Here is a 7,498-nt window from a genome sequence, read left to right on the forward strand (position 1 = left end):
GAAAATTCTACAGTGACCATCACAGATACTTGACTTGCACCCCATAGAAAATCTCTGGTGAAATTTGAAGAAGGTGGTTGCAGCACGCAATCCCAAGAATATTACTGAGGTGGAGGCCATTGCTTATGAGCAATGGGCTAAAATTCCTCAGGAACGCTGCCAAAAGCAGTGTCTGGCTATGTATCTCATTTGCAGCAGGACATAAGGGTACTCTACTAAGTACTACAGATGCTTGCCATGAAAGGATTGAATAATTTTGAGACTGGAGAAGGCATTATAAGTTGCATTTGCTGTTGAAAACACTTGAAGCTGTTGTGTTGAGCTATTTTAATTGCTATTTCAATTGCTTTCATTTTATTTGCTCATTGTAAACATCTGCAAGACTGTAAATTTTGACAATAAGCCTGATTTGCAATGGGGATTGAATAATTTTGATTACAACTGTATGTCATAGCCTGAAACGAGAAAGTGGAAGCAGGGGATGCAGGTGCAGGTGACCAGTGGGATCCATGTAAGTTGCTAAACTGTTCTAAAACAGTATGAGAAATTACACTGTAAGGGCACCAGGGCAGTGCTGACACCATAACCACTACAACAAGTAGTGTTCATAATGTTTGGCATGTTCCTTTAATAAAAATTCACCTTCTATAAAATTAAAAAATAACAGAGAAAGAAGGGTGCACACCGTAATGAAATGTGCCTACGGTTAGAATGTTTGCACACCCACACCCTGTATCCACTCTACACATACTACTCTACACATACTGCATCTTTGTAGGTGGACTTGGAGGCAAGCCCTGTGGGTGGACATGGAGGTAGTCTCTTAGGGCAGGCTTGAAGGTTGGCCCGGGGGGGCCAAGAACTTGAGCTGTGTAAAATTTCTGATGGCAGCCCTGACAGATATATATCAAAGATATAAAAAGTAAGGCTTCTGTTAGCACATAATGGGTTAGTACATATATTGGTTCCCTGACTTGTTGTGAGGCTTTATTTTTACTTTTAGGTATACAGAAAGGTAATTAATTGTTCATGCAAATGACCACTTAATATTGTGACTTATACATAATACCATAACCCAAATACTTGACTTTCATCTTTGCACATTTGCAGCCTATATTTTATAACAAATGTAATAGCTGTGTAACATTAGACACAACAATAAGTCGGATTTCCAATTCACTGATTACTGTGAATGTTCCCGTATGCAAATCAGGGAGGACAAAATGTAGAATAATCTATTTACAACTACAATGTTCCTCTGTTCTAGGAAATTTATTTTAGGCACAGGGTTATATAACCAATGAGGCAGCTTTTCAGGGTGCTTTAAGCCTAAAATTATCAGACCATTCCTGTTTTATTTTAGTTGGGTAAATCTAGCATATCAAATGTTGTTTTTTTTAAGTTTCCCATGTTAGACTTTCTAATTGACATTTTCATTTAGCTATAACAATCTCATTGTAGGTAATTCCTCGTTTTCTATATTTTGCAATTTTGTCCCAATGTGTCCTTTTTTATTATTATAGATGCCTTTTTTATGCCATGACTTTTCTATCCAAAGGCTAAGGCCCTGGGGAGATAGCGCAGCTAAGCGGACAAGGGCACATGTAGGAGTGTGGGGATAGATGCATGGGAGTGGTTGGGAAAGAGTCTGTGGGTGGGATTATGTTCTGTGTAAGTTAGTGTGGGGGAGGTCTTACCTCAGTGCCACTTGTGATTCGGGCCAGCAAACAGCTTCCCTCCCACCCGCCCTATCAGTATATTTAGTCACAGCTAGCCGGGGGTATGTCTTTGCCAATTGAGTTTGAGGTTACGTTTATGTATATGGAATGAGATGAACAAGTTTTTTAAGGTCTCAAACCTCCCCTGCTTAAAAGGTTAAACTTTAGGTTGCCTGAGGTCTCGTGCCCATCGAGCGTGGATAAGGTCGGCTGATGGCAGGCATTGGAAGGATTTTTTATGACGAGGGGGGAGGTGAGAGGAAGTGGTGATTAGGAACCACTCTATGGTTTTATTGGCAAGGACGGTTGGGTTACTGTATAACACTATGGGTGGAGTTATATATGTATATATGTTAATTTATGCTTATTTATGTCTAACGTTTTGGTTACAGAAAAGAAGAGATTTAATAAATAAAGTTATGGATGTGTTATGCAGTAATTTGGTTTGTGATAATAAATGCTGTGGCCTGTTTCATCCATACTAAGTGGTCTGTCGTTACTGGGGGGTTGAATGGGGTTCGATTTTTGTTCTAAGCTGCATCGCGATTCCCCACTACGTACATACATGTAAGGCCAGTCAGGATGTGAATTACAACTCACTATGCAAAACATTAACTACTGACTGACCTCAGTAATCAATCAATCAAGTGATACCTCTAATATTCAGTGGTCACAATATATTTGTTTAAGTTTAACAGATTTCAAGAAATTGGAGTGCGCAGGAAGAAAATGAATAATGTCATCTCATGGCCATCCACTAATGTCTCATTTGTCCATGTTTATTTGCGTTATGTCACAAGTTCATTTTCTACTGCATGTGATTATTTGCAATAATATGATCTCGGTTACATTTATATGCAATATTAAATTATTTAGAAACATCATTCTAACACTATATTGCAATATACTATGAACAGATAAATCACTATCCGTCTGTTTTATAGATTACATTTTATTTTTTTCTGTTGTATCTATCTGTGATACCTACTTGTCCTTGTGAAGGTTTGTTTTCATTACTTAATTTAATTATTTGACAAGCATGTCATATTAATCAAATTTTAATATGCCTAGAGTTATTTGTTAAGTATGAAATTGTCAACAAAATAAGGGAAAAGCACCCAAATAAAAATACAGTTTTAAATCTTATGAGACTTTTTAAAATCACCTATCATAGGAGATAAGTGGATTTAGTCATATCAAATGGCCATACCATGTTTAAGCGCACCCCCTCCCCCCTTCAAAGGACCCCAACATGGGAGGCATACTTTCTATCTGCAGTACGTGTTGCTTAAACGTCTTCAAGAGGCTCTCCTCAAATTTATGTTTTCCTGGGGTGGAGCCAGATGTCTGACCTAAACAGGCGCTATTTTTACTAGCTCGGACAGTATCTCTTTAATTCCAGTGTTAATTGCTCTATATAGTCAATAGTAAAAAAACAGATCTGTTGGCGTACTTCCCAGAGTAAAAACCCACAAGCGGCTGCAGGGCAACAGGCGACTGAGGGGTGCCTGTAACTGCACTTCCCTGAATAAAGGAGATAATCCTACTACAATAAGTACGTATAGAACCAAAACAGGAAACACTTGAAGTGTATTAAGGCACTTCAGGAGGAGGAGGCAGTAAATATATAAGCCACCATTATTGAATATTATGAGTTACAGGTTACTTAAACCACCACAATTTCTATAATGTAATTGCTCTGTACCTGAGTATTATCCCAGCAGACCCCTGATACTCAATTCTGGGAGTTCTCGGCTTTGCGTCAATTACCTTTTTCTATCTCTAAGCCACTAAAGACCTGCTTAAGAGAACTTGGGGCATGTGCCTTATTACAGCCCTGCACATTAGTGACCTTGTCTACAGAGAGTGTTAATTTATACTCTAATTTTTTGAACTCCAGCTGTACCAATCACAGTCCACTTATTCCATGATGATCAATTGCTTGTAAAAAGGTACACACTGGCATTATTAGTGACACTAGACACTTCTGAAAACCGCTCCAGTGCCGAAAGAGGCCTAGACTACCTGAGTCTGCTGAACTGGAGGTCTATCCCTCAATGCCTGAGGAATGCAATGCTAAACTGTCATCCTCTGCAATTGCAGTCTCTCCAGTCACACATAGGATAGAAGGCGATGAACCCGCCACTAAATGAAGAATATATGTAGGAGCAATCCAACCCCTCCCCAGCACACCTCAGATGTTGCCATCTTCATCCATTCCTGGACAGTGATTGTCATTTAGGGGGAATTTTCCTATAACGATTGAAATTTGAATGGGTCAGGTCTTTTTTTCCATCGAGACATTCCACGGTGCGAAGGTTCAGCCGTAAACAGGTTTCCTCTAGTGGTAAAAGTGTAGAGTTTGGAGATGAGCAATGGAAGAAATGCTTAAGTTGGTGGTATTTAAATACACATCTGGTAGCAACTCCTGAAGAGGTAAGATCGTTCCATCTTTATGTTGGGTTGAAATCCCAACATAAGGATTCCCATCCCTAGGTATGCCAAGGCTCCCTGGTCCATTCCTGCTGGGAAAGCGGAATTGCCGGAACTAGATACATTGAGCCATTCAATTCAAGGAGCTGAGGGATAACTTGAAGTGGATCCGGTTCCATATCGTCAGGATTGCCCCTTTAAAGGGTTGTGTGTTATTCAGCTCTTAGAAGCCTTTGTCTTCCAGACACTCTGCAGACGGGATTCGGCACACCGTCTTCTCTCGCTCCAGAATAGGCCAGATCTTTTGCAAACCAGCATTGTACAATTCGACCAACTGTAATAGGTGTGCTGCCCAATATCACCCAAAAAAAAGAGGGCAAGCCCAGACCTCCCTCCTGTTTAGAATGTATAATGTGTTACATCCAAAGCCTCAGCCTACATCCCTTTAAAACAAATTGTACTAACGCAGAGTTAAACGACCAAAAGAACGCATACAGGAGAAACATCGGTTTTATCAGGAATAGGTAATTTAAACAATGAATAAAATAAACTCTTTCTTATAAAAAAACTAAAATGTTTTATCTAAAACTGAGTTAACCCTATTATTCAATAAAATACAGTAAAATCAGGTCTGGAAAGCTGCTAAGTCTAAATGCTTATTAAGCCCATTCCCCTGAACCGTGCCAATATTACTTTAAGTTTAACCATTCAAACTCCCCCTTAGTCAGTGGGATAAAATCAATTCCTTTTATGGTGTGCCCTTTAACATCATCATTTTGACATATAGAGCAATGTACTGTAACTCCATGTTTGTCTGATTTTGATCAAATGCCTCTGCAATGTACAGGTATCTGTTTTTAAGTGCTCTACAAGTGTAGTCTACATATTGACTGTTACCGAGTAAACTAGCAGAAGCCAAACACAGAGAGATGGATGCAGTTCTTCAGGAAGTAAGAAGTCTTTATTAACATACCGATCGGGCCTCAGATGAACTCCTGTTCCAAAAATATCTGAGAGACCAACACATGGTGTACATTCCTTATATAGCACTATAACTCCTCCCATTAATAGCTACACCCACATATACCTTTAACCAATCAATGAGCAGAATATAGACTTGTACATCTGGTCAAACCACATGGCTCATCCAAGACAAAGGAAATAAGTGCAATTTCAGTTCCTGCATTCCTGCACATGCTCAGTACATTGATGACAGTATCCTAGCTACGTGTAGCTAACTAACTGACACAACATACACATATGCCACATGGAAATCTTGGCCTAGTAAATTTACATTCACCGAAATTCCACCACATTCCCCCCTTTGATGCCTCTGATACAAATTATTCCAGATGCATCACCAATCACAGTTTTACCTACATCTCTCAAGTAGCCACTGAACCAGAGTAGACCTTGTAAGCATCTTAAAACTCCTTCAACATTCCTCATCCTGAATATATTCTCTTTGGGCTAGAGGATCATATCTATAGACAGCCATTACATGAGCCGCTGTCTTTCTCTCTATAGTACTCTCTATGATACTACGTAAAGATCTCACCACCAATGGAATTAGACAGGGCAGAAAAAGACATAAGAATACGATAAACACTACTCCTCCTACTAACGCCTTAATTCCTACAAGCTGCTCATACCAGCTTCCAAACCAACTATTAGGATTATACCCATTCCAGACCTGAGTTGGTACATGCGCAAGTTTAACCATGTGACTAGTAAGTTCAGCCACTGTCTGACCTTCATCATCTATATGCAAACAACAGTTACTAAGGTTAAACTTTCCGCATACACCTCCTTCCACTGCTAATAGATAATCTAAAGCTAATCTATTTTGATAGATGGCTGATCTCATCCTGGTATTTTGCTTAGCTAGAAGATTAAGCGCTTGAGCTTTCTCATTAGTAATAATCTCAACCACCGCCTGTAGTCTAATAATGCGGTTGAGCATATATCGGAGTTCTATATCCATAAATGCCATCTTCTGCCCAAGTAGCAGGTCCATAATAATTAATAATACGTTGAGGGGGCCACTCATCATCTTCCCAACTACCTATATTCAAGGATGCTCTCTTCCTTTTATGATTTACATCGTAAACCTTAACTCCCAAGGTCTCTCCTGTCTCAATTGGCAACAAGAAGAAGGATGGTTTGAGCATACCTAATACACATGCCCCTTCCCAATCTTGTGGCAACTCCGAATAAGCTTTCTTACCACAGATCCAGTATAAATTTGCTGGGGCTTTCCAACTAGATGTAGCAGATAAGTCAAACCATACCTCCTTTAAATGAGTGTAATTGGCAAATGGATTAGTAGGCTCCGAGACATTTGAAGCTGACCACCAAGTAGTATTTTTAGTATTAACATTATAGGCTTTTTGTCCCAAGCAAGTTAGCTCACCTACAGACGTGTTATACATTGTCCCTTTCCTGGCTATACAAACATGACCTATAATGGAGGTTTTTAACCGCCATTCCGATTTACTTCTAGTACTTACTTGATGATCAGACTGAAAAGATATCCGTTGTTCATATGTCTCAGAGCCAGGGTACCATATTTCCTTTGCCTCCCATGGCCACTGGTCTCCCATATTAGTACCTCCACACACATAGCAATTAGTTACATTAAGACTACCCGCAATACTCTCAGCCAAATCAATAAATAGGTTCTTAACATTATGGCGAATTTTATCCTCAATACTCATCTCCTCATAAAAGGAATGGAAAACCTGATGAGTTTAAGTTGCCACTGTCTCAGTTTCAAGACCTACATATATTATTGTTCCTGGATCTACTCCTGTGCCATGTATTTGGAACCCAAAAATATTTCCAAATTTGTCAATAAAATGCTGGGGATTGGAGATGGTCATATGGACCGGATTACATTCCATAGATTTACAGTATGGTGTGGTAGGCAACCTTTGGATAATCATATCTTGATCCACTGTTTTTCCCCAGGTTGCCCACCCTACACAAGACCAATAGGGACAAAAATTATAATCTCTATTTGGGCAATCAGGATCAGTAGATCCCATCTTTTACTGGGACATAAATATTTATCATTAAACCCATAAGTTCGTTCCCATTTAAGATTACCACATACATTCCAAGGTTTTCTACTACCAGAAATCGCCTTACATGCATCAAATAGCAGAACACCCGTAGAATGTATGGTATTTATCACAGTCCTATTTATCAAAGAGACCTGGGAATTACTATTCCTAATTACCAACCAAATTGTCCGGGGTTGGAATTGGGGATCGAAACCTTTAGACTCTCCTGATATTGGCTTGCACACACTATAATCAATATCCAAATATCTACATTTAGATACA

General features: G+C 39.3%; 1 pseudogene; it reads right to left on the minus strand.

The window, feature by feature from the left end:
* Positions 1-5,586: 5,586 nt before the first annotated feature.
* On the minus strand, positions 5,587-7,182 carry LOC134601698 (endogenous retrovirus group 3 member 1 Env polyprotein-like; annotated as a pseudogene).
* Between the last annotated feature and the right edge of the window lie 316 nt (positions 7,183-7,498).

Source organism: Pelobates fuscus, chromosome 3 (genome assembly GCF_036172605.1).
Source record: "Pelobates fuscus isolate aPelFus1 chromosome 3, aPelFus1.pri, whole genome shotgun sequence".
Classification (NCBI taxonomy): domain Eukaryota; kingdom Metazoa; phylum Chordata; class Amphibia; order Anura; family Pelobatidae; genus Pelobates; species Pelobates fuscus.